The sequence below is a fragment of the Ochotona curzoniae genome, unplaced genomic scaffold (assembly GCF_017591425.1).
Source record: "Ochotona curzoniae isolate NIBS_2020 unplaced genomic scaffold, NIBS_Ocur_1.0 scaffold_3890, whole genome shotgun sequence".
NCBI lineage: Eukaryota > Metazoa > Chordata > Mammalia > Lagomorpha > Ochotonidae > Ochotona > Ochotona curzoniae.
The window spans coordinates 5,484,201-5,498,100 of NW_024467115.1; the positions used below are offsets into that span (position 1 = coordinate 5,484,201).

Genomic DNA, 13,900 nt, shown 5'->3' on the forward strand with positions numbered 1-13,900 from the left:
GCCAAGTTTGGGATGAGGGATTATTGATAAATCCATGCTGCCATCAGATAACTGTGACTTTTAACAAGTGATTGGATGTTCACTAAGCCTTGCTTTCCTTTTTTGGTAAAATAATAGCATAAGCCTGAAAGTTAGATTATGTTTATAAAATAATCCCCATAGCGGCTGACTCACAGTAAATGCTCAAACTAGTAAGCTGCTAGTATTATTTGTAAATCATAAACAAGATAGAGCTTTCTGTGGCAGTTATCTGTATGATGCTTAAGGAAATATATTAATGTAATAAGGCCAAAGTGTAATTTCAATAGAAACATATTGTGGACAACCTAAAAGTTAATTTTTGTTTCATTTTCATACATAAAAAATATAGTGGGTCATTAATAGCATCTATCTTTAGCTCATTTTTGAATCTGACTTATGTCAATGGCCACTTACATCCAAATGACATTTGCCTGGCAGCTGATCAGGGGACATAACTTTTATTTCCCTCTCTGAGTATTTTATCAAGGAGAGTGCTTAGACAATCTGCACTCAGAGTTTGCATTAAGTCTCAACATTTAGAAAATTATTTGTGGTATCTCTGGATTTCATGAAAGCAATCAGAAAATCTTGGTACTGCCAGTCATAACCATGTAACAGCTGAATTTTCTTCGGATGCTTTTCTGGTAAGCAAAAATCATTGCAAATATTAAGCCATGTATTATATGGATTTGTTAAAGTTAAATGTTAAGCAATTTTTGGTGAAACAGTTATAAGTATACTACACATTGGAAATTGATATTTATCTCCATTTAGTGGTGTTATTTATGTTATATTTGAAATATCATTTTTCTCACATTTTATATAGAGATAAAATAAAAATTCCTTTAAACAGCACTGCTGTAGAATTATTAGTATGCCGAATAGACTTGCTGTGCAGCACCAGGATGAATTCTTAAGTTGTCTACTAATGATTGCATCTTATTAAATATAGGAATTAATTCATTCCCTTGGGTATAGAGCTTTTTACCTACAAGATCAAAGACAGCACTTTTTTTCAGTGTTAGAAGTATAATTTATGAAGAGCCCCTTTCCACAACTTGTAGAGATTATCTAGTGTCTTAGAGAGAAATATATTCACACCTTGTCTAAATGGGTCTACGCTGAACAATTGCAGATCATCTAACAAGAAGCAGAAAGTTGAGAAATTTTGATAACTTTAGAGTTACAAATAAACCGATCAAGATCCACCTTGCATTTTCCTGAAAATCTATACATATTAAAAAGTTAAATCATGTTTAAAACCTGAGTGAAGATCAGTTCATGTAACATTACATTTAGCTTCTCTTAGAGAAACTTATTTAGAGCAGAGAATTTTCTTTGCTTTCTAAGTAAGTGTAAGCCTTACAAGTGGGTAGACATTTGCTGAAGTCATGTATCGCACAAATTTCCTGTAAATATGCATATGCCGAAGTACACTATGCATCAATGCCATAAACACAATAAGATCACAATTCAGTATGTAAATATTTCATTAAAAAGTCCACACCAACTAAGCAATCTTACACTAAGGTCCAAGATGAAAGTTAGACATCCATTGCTCCTCCACCTTTTGGCCAAGGTTGAGTCAAAGTTACACATTTGAGGTGATGAGACAGAGGACATCTGTTTCAGTTTTTACGAAAAGAGATTCTCTGTTTAATAAATTCTTCCCTTTACCTTAATATAACTGACATTTTATTGTGGCACTACAGCTTTTGCCTTGGCATGGTCTGAACTGGGCTTCCGATATGCACTCTGCTGCTGATTCTAGCTGTGCATTGTGGCGATCATGACCAAGAGCAGAAGCCCTCACAAAGCAGGTATAGATAGTGTACCTTAATAACATTTTATTAATTAAACATTTAAACTGTGGCATGGGTCTTACTCATGGTGAATTTCATTTTTTATTTATACATACATAACATTTAAATGAACAAAGGAACCTATATTTCGTTTATGAAAGTTCTCCTTCCACCGACTTTTTCTCCCTCAACAGTCAGCAACACTCTTTTCTTTCCACGCAAGTTTGCATATCCAGTTTCTTCTCCTGCCCTGTCTTTCGATTACTTTGCTATTTCATTTGTGGCAACTAGAGAGGATTAAACCACCTAACACCAATTTTCAGAGAGCTAGCAATTAAATGGGTCATAGGATGGGAATTTAACACCATTTCTTGCTAAAAGTAGCATAAGCCCTAAATAATAACTCCTTCTGTTAGGGATCATAGGAAAGCCTGGCTAAGAGAGAATTTCCTTCTACCATGAACAGAATCAACACATATGTTATCAGTCTTTGCATAAACTATTAGATAAAGAAAAAATGCCTTGCTTTTTACTATCTAAGACATTACAATGGGCTTTTCTTCTGCTTTAAGACATTTTTATGCCATATTGAAGTAAGAAAATACACAATAGTTATTTACAGCCATAAACTTGTCTAAGATGTTGGTTCCTAAAAACAAGAATAAATGTATATTGGCTCATTTTTGTTTTACGTTTTGTTCCTCTTTTTTTTTTTTTTGCCTTTTTAGTTTTCAAACTTATACAAATTATTCAGGTTAGGTGAATGCTTTTCTCCTAACACACTGTGGTTGAAACTGGTGTATTCTTAGTTCCAGTCCAGTAGATAAGAATGTGTTGCTACATAACAACGCATTCCCACATTCCATGTCATGGTCACCTTTTTTTCTGTAGAGCGGCGAAAGTTAGCCATAACCCCTGCTCACAATATGGCCATGGAAAATCACATGGAAAAAGGTAAGATCAATTACAAAGCGATGAATGGTTTTCCCATTGTTAGCTACAGAGGAAGTTGAGGCACTCAACCAAAGCACAGGTGTTAATATCATTGACTTTGGTCTTCATTCTTTCTGTGGTAGAGCATGGGATAATGTGCTATGATACCTGGAATTTCATTTTTATCATCTGGAAAATCAGGATGTTAAAATTTGTGATTCTGACTTGTGAAAAGTGAGTTAAGTGAGTTAACATCTGGAGTAGAGTTGTTCATAAATAAATAAATATTATGGCTAGATATTAGTACAGCTTGCAAAAAATAAGATCATGACCATAAATAACCTTCAGTAATTGTTTTGGGTATTATTATCGGTATGCCATTGACTTATTTGAGTAAATGCATATTCATTTCTTATTGAAAGATACTATTTCTGGGATGTTTTTTTATTAAACAGCTTCAAGAAAACAAGTCCAGATATAAGAATAAACATGCTATGATGGCAAGTTGTACTACAATGAAAAAGAAGGGTATATCTGGTTTAGCTTTGCTGTAGTTAATAGTCATTTAAATTATACAACTGGAAATAAATAATGAATCTTCTATGTCAAACCGTAAAAACCTGGGTAATAAATTAAATCCTGTTTTGATTCCTCATCACCTGCATATTCTATATTTCCCAAATGAAACATTACTGCCACTTTGAACTCATTTTGTAATTTTGCTTGGCTCAGGTAACCAAATGACTTAGAATTGTTTAGGATTTATTTATTCTTGCTTGATAGGAAAGAGCACCAGAGAGAGACATCTTTTATCCTCTGGTTCACTTCCCACATGGCAATAAAGGCTGAATCTGAGCCAAGCTCCCATGTGGGTACAGGGTCCCAAGGTGTTGAGTCATCTTCCACTGCTTTCCAGGTCTTAAGTAAAGATCTAGAAGAAAAGAGGAGCAGCCAAGACCAAAACCATTGTCCTTATGGGATGCCAAGCCCAGAGACTGCTATGTCACCTGCCATTCCCAAATAACTTAAATCTAAAGTAAAAGTAAATCCATTTTTATGGGCCTAAAGTGAAAAAGGAGAATCTTCAACAAGTTCATGGAAAATCCTTGTAAAACAAACTGCATCAATTTCAATTTTTTTTATAAACAAAAGAAACATAATCATTAAAACCATGTTTTCCACAAGGATTTTTAGAGTCCACATAAATATATAATGTCAGGTATCCAAAAGGGTCAGAAAAAACAAATCTTTAGGGACCAGCATTGCGGCACAGTGAGAAATGCCACAGGCTGTAATGCCAGTATGCCACTGGGGCATCAGCTTCTGTTTCTGTGGCTTCACTTCCAATCTGGCTCTCTTCTAACAGCCCTGAGAAAATCAACAGGAATGGCCCACCTTGGAGACATGGATGCAAGTACTGGCTTCTGGCTTTGGTCTAGCCCAGAGCACAGATATTCTCTCTCCCCTTTCCTCCTCCGTGTGTGTGTGTGTGTGTGTGTGTGTGTGTGTGTGTGTCTGTAACTCCCAAAATAACAAATAAGTCATTTAAAATTTTAGAAGATTATCATAATGAGAAGGTGAGGAAGATTAATAAACTTTGAAAATGAATGACAGTAAATAAATATTTGGGCAAGAATAACAGTTGAAAAAACTGTTGGAAATGGTGCTAGAGCTGTGTCCTGAAGGTCGGGGTGATGATTTTTAAGCAGGAGGAAAGTATCTATCAGATCTCTACTGTGGGAATGGTGAAATTTATTCCTGAAAGAGAGCATACCCCAATGTGGCTGAGGCAGAGGACTCAGGAGGCAATTGCTAACAGGTGTCACCTAAGATGCAACAGGAGCCCCACATGTAGAGTTGTGTGGTTCACAATACAAACTCATTGTCTCACTGTTAACACTGTAGCCCACTGAATGGCTTAAAACAAGTTATGTGATTCTGAATAATTGGCTGTTTCTTGGTGGCATTAAAAGTCTCTCTAGATTTTCTGATCCTATTTTAGAACAATTTGGTGGAGGAGAAATCATCACAGTTTCTCTCTCTCTCTCTCTCTCTCTCTCTCTCTCTCTCTCTCTTTTTAATATTTTAATGTATCCCTAAGGTAAAGCACTAGTTTACTTTTCAAACACCCACACATTCAGATGCGGGCCCACCAAAAGCTAGAATCCCAGGCATCACTCCAGTTCACCCGTATGAATGGTAGGGACACAGGAATTTGAACCATCACCTGGTACCTGGGCTGGGAGTAGAACCAAATAGATCCCAGGGATTCTATTGAGGGACATGAGCATCTCAAACCACATCTCAAAAGCCATATGTACTATATTATGCTTCTTCTTTGTTGTCCCCCAAAATTCCTCAGATACTTATTTGGAATGTAACATTAGAAAAATGTGGAAGACTGTCTATACTCCTATTGCATGTAATTAAGTTAGTATGACAGCAAAGGTCTGAAGTGAGGACTTCATTCAAGTTATACTACGCACCTGAAACAGAATTTCAGGACCTGAATCTATTTTCTTTGCCTTAAGTTTTATTTAGCTTCAACTGAATTACTTTGAATTGCCAGTTCTTTTCATTATGTACTATTAACAATAAGCAACTGACCATTCTATGGCACTTCCAGAAATTTAGAGACTTTTTGATATAACATGTGCATTTAAATCACCACCTATTTATTTAATCTTGCTTCCAACGTCTTCAGGGTCCAGAGCTCGGAAAACATGCCTTTCAGGTACTTCAAGTGTGAAAGTAAGCTGAAAAGGTCAAATACCAATAAAAACTTGAAGCACCAGTTATAGTAGAATGTCTAGGAGCCAACAAAGAGGCCTATCTCCAGGAGGACTAAGCTTGAATTCAGAAAACTAAACCTGGGGGAATTAATAACAAGGTGAACCTAAAAGGGTTCTAACCCAAGTATGGCCAGCATTATCAGCAGTGCCTGTTAAAGAAGTGACATAAGAATGACAGCCCATGTCTTGCAAATTACAACCTGAGAATTCTAAATAATGCCGTATCATTTATTTTTTAAAAAAATGTGTTAAGAGACTCCAAATGTTGACAGCTTAAACCCAGACTGTTTCATGATGCCATTCTAGAGATCTGTAAATCTCAAGAAGATTGTGATGCAAGAATCTCAATCATTATTTGATACAGTCATTGTAATGTCAACAATATTTTTGGTTGAAACCACAATGATCCAAAAATGTTTTCTAAATTATACATGGAATAAAACACAGGCTCTATGCATCAGCATATACTTACTTCTCTTGTAAAATTCCACATATGAGAAAATGGGCCAAGGAAAGTTGTGTTAACTTGTTCAACCTCACAAGTCACATAAGTGCCATTCAAAGACCTAAGCCAGGATGACTGTAAATTCTATTTTCCTACATTCAATATAGGTATTGTGTTAAATTGGTATTCTATCAATAATTTGCAAGCTAAAGAAGCCATGGCTAAAAGACAAGTTATACTTTCTGCACCATCATTGTCCAACATTTTTAGGCTTTTTGCAACCAAATATTTTTTCTTGTTTCTAAATTTTTCTATGGCAAAACAGTAATGCAAAGAGCAAGATCATTTGATATATTTCAAAGTGCAAAAAAGTTTTTATTTCATCAAACTTGAAATTTAAAATGAAAACGATAGACCTCCCAAACCATTTTAAAATGATTAAAACTCTTGCCAAGTAATTGAGCGCATTTTGCATAGGCAATGTTTATATAGATGAAGTTTGCCACATGTGTCCTTTTTATGTAGTAATGTGATGTGACGAGGGTAACTTCTGGGGGCGTAGGAGGAGGTACACACTGGATTTTATTTTCTCATTTCAGAAAAAAAAAATGTTCAATTAAACTTTGTTGAGCTGTATTCCAAAAGGCTCTTAATTGAAATCTCTCTGCCTTTTTGGATAGTGTGTAAAGTGCAGTCATATTTTGTATGTATGTTTGTTTGGTATTAGTCCCATTAGTTACAGATGCTTATAAATATTTTTAACTTTTTTAGAATCTCTGTGGAATCATTGTTTGAGATACTGTATTGTAAACTACAAGCATGTCTTTCTAAAAGGTAGAAATATGTATGTATGTATATGTGTGTGTGTGTGTGTGTGTGTGTATCACAGACATACATACATAGTTACATAGCACCTTTTCATTTTGGTATCATGTTATTTACACAAAAGTACTTTGCTGTACTTTTCTGCATTTTTCTGTAGTGAAATATGAAATGCAAAGGTACTTCATGAAACTTAAAATGTCAAGAATGCCTGCAGACATTATCAAAGTGAGCTTTTTCTAATCATGACTAAATTATCAGTATTTACAACTGAAAAACCAAATAAGGTTCATTTCAAAGTGTCATTTACTTTTACATAAAATCTTTGAACATTTGGGATCTGATTGTCTAAATAAATTAGCCACAATATCTATATTCGAATATGATTTGGCTTTAAAATTATCAAAAGCTAGTAGTATATTGGTAATATTCAGATTCTAACTTAAAGCATACAAATATTTTAAGATCATAATAATTTTCAATTGCTTTATGGTTTTGTTTTGTTTCCATTCATTTTTAGCAATCTCTTTTCTTCCTTTCTCTTCATCTTTTAATAATAATATCATCGCTACCCACGTATTGTGTTTTTCTGAGAATTGTAAAACTGTGTATTCAAGTTCGAAAATTACTTTATTAACTCTGTCAGTGTGGTCCAAGTGGTCTGCTCATCTGGCTATACTCTGCGAACAAAAATAATTTGGAACTGACAACAAATCAAGAATGTCAGAAATTAGAGTAAAAATAAAAGTTGTGAATGTTAAATGGTGTATATGCATCACACATCTAATAAATAATTTAAAGTATTTTTTAAATTAATTAACTTGAGATACAAATCAAAAATATAGTTCAATTAATTGTGCTTTGTAATTTCACTAATGAGCCACGGTTATGTAAACTGACAACATTAGATGATTTTTGAAGATTGTACAGGAATTTACTGCTGTCTTTGCAACTCTGCTTTAAATGTGAAAATGTTTTTAAATAGAAAGCTTGAAAAAAGTTTGGGAAAGATGGAAACATAATTAGTTTTTACTGGGTAGTATTTTTTGACCAGCTTACAACATAAGTGATGTGAAACCAGAAAAGAATATGGAAAAAAAAAAAAGAACAGACAACACAAACTTGCATGTTTACGTTTTACAGAAACAGATTTGTGAAATTATTTCTGAAAACTAACTTGCAATAAAAATTCAATCTTTGTGAAGTTAAAGATCCTATATTTTTCCTATAGCGGGACCTTAGTTTAAACACTTTCCTGCTATATCCTATTCTATATGTGACAAAAGGAAAATATAGAAGCAGAGGAAGTTTTTCATAAATTCCTAACAGATAAGTTAAAGGTGGTCAATCTTGGTCCTCCACATAGCTCTGGAGTTCTGGGCTCTGTCCTGTCAATATAAGAGGAAGACTTTTGTCTTCTGCTTTTGGCCCCTCTTCCAGTATTGTTGGTGACTCTTAATTTCATATATCACAGATATAATAAGCTATGAAAAGTTATTTGATGCAAGAATGGATTATTATTAAAGGTATTTTAAACATATGGTTAAAACTTAAATTGGTAGCCTTGTAGTAAAACAAATTATTTACCCTACCACATAACGTAGGTGGGCCTCATCTAATAAACCGAAAGTCTTATGACAAACCAAGTAGTCCCTAAAGGAAGAAGAAACGATGCTTCCAGGCTAAACTGGCTTCAGATTCAAGACTGTAACATAAAAACTTTCCTGTGTCCCCACCAAGCCTGCAAGATCCAGACTTCAGACTTGCCATTGGCCACAGCAAGTTTTTCAAACATCAATGCATTTGTCGTTCTGTTTCTTTTGGAGAACTCCGACTAAATCAATGCATTTCTCCAGTTCCCTTATGTGGACAATTTATATTCATTATTAATTTACACTTCAGTTGTATTTATAAATGAATTTTGTATGATAAGAGAGTTTTGGGGGGATCACTTGTTGCTTGGAAGAATGATAATTATTAGGTTTAGAAGCATTTCCATGATTTAAAACGTGGGAATTAATAGGCTAAAAAAAGTTAAATGCACCTTATTAAATAGGAAGGAAAATAACATTACATTTGTTGAACATAATTTGCCATTAAACGTTGTTTTGCCACTAAAGATAAGGATCTGGAGTTCCCCAAATACACTTCAAAACTAATGTGCTTAAGACTCCAAATTTGATACACTTTTTATTGTAAATTACAGGCCCTGATATTTGATAGTCCCCTGAAGACAAGCATTCGTGTGAATCATGCCTGCATCCTCGTGAAGGGTATCCAGTCTTCTTTTCAGGCCTAGTCCTCACCCTAACAATAACACCTTTTGCTAAGCACATTTCACACTCCCCAAATTTGACTATTTTTACCTACAAGAGCCACATTGAGGCATTGTGAAACAAGAATAGATATCAAAATCTGAATATTTATTCCCTAGTTTTCAGGCTGGCTCTCGGAGTATATAATAAATGTCATTTAACAGTGGTGGTTGTTAGGATCCCCTACAAAAATGGTCCAGCTTTGAGATTCTCTGATTGGGACATCATGAAGTGACAAGCCTTTAGGTTTGTAAAGCACTGCATGACCTGTCTCTGCAAACCTAGAAGGAGTAAAGAAAGGTTCCTGCTACGACTAGTACAGATCGACCCAGTGTAACCTTTCTCAACTCTTAATGAATACTGTATTCATTGAATTCTCTTAATCACATGCATGCGGAGTGTCCCAAAGACCATGATAATAGTCAATAAACCTAGAACAAAAGTTATCACCTTGCAAAACCTGTTCTTTGTATTAATACCACTCATTTATTCAAATGAGATAAGAACTTTAGCAATTATACTCAGACCCAACACTTAATTGCCTTTCTAAGATGATGAAAAAATACTAAGTTTTGGAGATTATACCTAAGATTATCCCATTTTTTTGAGTTATCTCAGGCCATTTATCTGACTCTCTCTGTAAATGTATGTAAGTCATATTCAGTGCTTGAAATCTTTTTGAGGGTAAAATGTGAAATTCTAAAAGAAACAGTATGACACTTCCCCCAAAACAACATCTTTTTCAAAGTTTTCTTGTTTAAAAAACTTGGGAATTCTGAGAGAAATAGAAGGACAATTTCTTCATAAAAAATAGTAAGAGGGGTAAGAGATTAGCAGAAATAATGACAAATATTTGATAAGACGTGAGTTTTCCTCTTAACAGTTAAATCCACCTGTTCTGTAAATAGTGTAAAGCACTATTGGAAAGGGAGAAGAAGACCATATAATCAGTTTATATTACAGATAGCTACTGCTGCTCTTTGAATTTGTGGGCTTTACATTCCTGTGAGTGCTTCCAACAAAAAAAGGAAATTAATTTTGTCACAAATTTAATATTTTTAAGTAACATTTTTATATTACATTTAGCTTGGGTTCAAACTTCAGTTAGACTGGGGTATATCTATAGTTGAATGCAAATTAATAATGATAATCAAACTTGCTACGTTAAGTATTACTAAGTGAGCTTCAGAAAGTTTTACTCCCAATTTTTCCTGACCAAACACACTCCAAAAAATATAGTTGGAGACAAAGTGAAGGAGTGATTTAGCATAAAAGTAAATTTTGAAAAGTCAAGGAATCAACTTCATTATTGTGAACAAAATGTGTGGTATGGGAGAACAGTGAACTCCAAAGGTGGCAGGTATTCCTTTAAGGCACTCAATAAGTCACTAAGGCACATCAATACTAACCTGTAGAGCTGTAATTTTGTAAGAAACTGATTTTGCCATGATAGGACAAATAGGCTCTTAAAGGAGCTCAAGATGTGTAAACCCATGAGATGGTCCACAGTTTTTCACATTTTTGCTGATAAGATTTTAATTTGTTTTCAAATCTTAAGCAAATGTAATAATCCAGTCTATAAACTAATTTTAAGCCTTTACAGTGAAATATGTTTCTGTTCCTACATTTTGACCTATTATAACTGTATTCACAAATCAGATAATAGGCTCTTAAGCCATCTGTGAGTGAGTGCCTTCTTTTTACTTTAAGCTGTTTTTCTGAAACTTAGTCCTAAGGAAGTTAAGGACCAAAATAGCATCAAGAGGACTGGCATAATCATCCTCGCTAAAACAGCTTGATTAATACTAAATATGTCCTAGTCCTAATCAATTATGGTAATGCAGTCTCAGGCAGTACATCTGCAAGCCCGAACAAAGCTTGTGATGTCAGTGTTGCCTGATAATGTGGATTCCTGGGAAGTTGCTCATTCCTAATAGCTGTGCAGAGACTCCGCATATCTGCACTTTGAAAGTGCAACAAAATAACAAATTTTGGAGGAGATCCATTTGTTTTATTTGTTTACCCCAACCTAAACATTTACCAATGCATGTTTCAAAATGTCACATGGTAACATGTGAATGTATAATCATTACACACCGTTTAAAAAACTAAATACATAGGGCAAAAGACTTACAATCCAAAAACATTTTTTTTCTTTTATTCACTTCATCATTACCCTAGATTCTAGGCAAAAATCTCAAATTAAGTTGTTCTGTAAATATAGCAACAAATCCTATTATACTCCACTTACCAAATGATGCAGCCTTTTTTGAGTGACAGATTGATAGGCAAAACATTTGCTACTTGGTGTTTTATGAACCTCTGCTAAAAGATAAGCTGGAAATAGACATTTGAATAAATTGACTATTAAAATCTGTTTTAAGTTGAGAAATCTAAATTTCTTGGTTTATTTCCATCTTGTGACAGCTGAATTGGATTCTGATGAAATTTAAGGTGACACAATTATTCATAGGCCATCTTGTGAGAAGTCACAGTCACTTGTCAGTTTATGTCAAGTTATCATAAGTCACATACGCTAGTATAGTAAAAATCCTAAAAGAAATATAGCTTTGATTTTTTCCACCTGTTTCCTCTATTCAACAGTTGTATAAAGTCTGATAGGTCATTTGCTTACTCTCTACATAAATAAAATGAAAATGCAGTCTGTGAAAATTTCTCAAAGTCTTTGCTGTTTTCCTATCTTCAGTAAAGTTCAGTTACATTTGTGTTCAGTTAAATGTTTAGAAATAATTCAATTCACTTAAAAAGAGAGGATGATACCAAGTGACAGTTTATGTTGTTTGAAAGCCACATATGATAAAAATGGAAAAGGTAAATCAACTTGATTACTGACAAAAATAATTGTATGAGGTGAATATTTAAGCTGCTTCATGTACCCTTTAGTTATGCTTGAAATTTACCAAAGTGCTTCAGTCTGCATGGTGCCAACTGTTACCCCCTAAGAGACCATGTTAAACATGGTACTCTCTTATGTCTTATTGGACATGTATTACTTTAACAAAGTGATTACAGTTAAATGAAGTAATAAACATGGGTATTGAATCCCACTGAACTAATTCTAAAAACAAGAGGCACCAGGATTGCCCTCATCAGACTGTAAGAACAAGAAGTAATTGACCAATATAATACTCTGATCTTGAACTTACAGCCTCCATATCTGTTTTGAAAATAACAATTGTTTAAACCGCACAGTCTATCATATTTTGCTGTTGTAACCTATGCTAAAACACCAAGGTCAATGGGAAATTAAAGAAATTATATACGAAGAAGAAATTGTCTTCACATAAATCACTCACATGAACCTAGGGCTTTGAACTACGTTAGTGAATGGCTGGAGTGAAGGCTGGAAAGTCCATGGCGATCACACATGGCTTATCACACCCAGCATATTTACATTTACAAACAAAAGACCTCAAAGGCCAAATAACATTAGTTGCACTGAATGGGAGACCAGAGCTTCACCTCCCACACTGATCCAGTTGGTTTTCTAAGCACTCTGGAAGCACTACTGATGTGGATCTGAAAAAGAAGCTCTTCAACTTTATAATGGATTCCAAGACCAATGAAAGCATTCAATTTTTTATGGGTTTAAATAAATGTAGTACTCAGACTGGGTCATGGGGAGCAAGAGATATTTTTTAAATGCTATTTCATCCATTTTACGTGGATGGCAAAACACAAAATATTCCACCTTTTATACATTATTCTGTGTAAGTAAAATTATCCTCTTCCTTGCTCCTACTGACATTGCATTTGTTACCTTATGAGTCATTTTGGACTGTGTACTTGGACAAAGTTAATATATATTTTTACGCACAATGAGAAGCGAATTTTCCATTTGTGTGGCATTCCAATCATTCTGAAGAACATCCTGCCAATAACAGTTATTTGTACAGCCAATATTAAATCAGACACATTTTTTTAAAAAAGATAATCAACTGCCTCCAACCTCACTAGATCATCTAAGAATTTGCTACTCAAATGTGCTCCTGGACCTGCAGCATCAACTTTATCAAAACACAGAAGTTCAGGGGTTAGGTATTTAACACAGCCTACATCATATTTGAAATACCATATTCCAGTCCTAGTTCCCTTGCTTTTGATCCCACTATGGGAGATGCCAGATGATGGTCTAAATACTGTCACCTGCCACCCACATGACAGATACAGATTCAGTTCAGGATTCTGGTTTGGGCCTGACTCAGTCGTAATAATACAGGCATTTGAAGAGTGAACCAGTTAATACAGGATGTCTGTCTGTTCCCTCAGTATGTCTGCGTTACAAATAAGTATTTTAGCTTTAAAAGCAGATTTTCAGGCCCCATCTAAGACCTACCAAAATCCTTGTTTTCATTAACTGCCTAGGAAATTCATGTTTACCTTGAACTTCAGCATTAGTGCTAAGGAATTTTTGGCTGCCACCAGAATATTTCTTTCACAGAAATGCATAAAGCTAAAGTTTTATGTTTTTTGTTTTTTATGTTTTCATGTTTGAAAAATCAGACACCTCAGAAGACCAGAGGGGAGTATGCTCAAATCCCTCAGTCTGACATGTGATAAAATTCATTGCTTGGCATGGAAGCAGACACCCAACGGAGCAATTTTGGATCTAATTTTTGTTTTTTGGCAAGGAAAAAATCTGTAAATTCTTTTCTTATTTATTTGTTTGTTTTTAATACTAATTTTCTTTTTTAAATTGTTTACATAACTGAGAGGGATGCATGCTCATATGGGACTCTGATTATGGGG

General features: G+C 34.5%; 1 protein-coding gene and 1 long non-coding RNA gene across 2 annotated transcripts in view; one reads left to right on the forward strand and one right to left on the reverse strand.

Moving 5' to 3' along the window:
• Positions 1-13,900, reverse strand: part of TRDN (triadin) — a 208,693-nt gene that overhangs the window by 68,725 nt on the left and 126,068 nt on the right. The window lies entirely within an intron of this gene.
• The window catches only part of LOC121146144, a 32,022-nt gene continuing 18,628 nt past the window's right edge, over positions 507-13,900 (forward strand). Inside the window, exons 1-2 of the long non-coding RNA XR_005882150.1 lie at positions 507-665; positions 2,715-2,777. This is a non-coding gene — a long non-coding RNA (uncharacterized LOC121146144). The remainder of the gene's footprint in view (positions 666-2,714; positions 2,778-13,900) is intronic.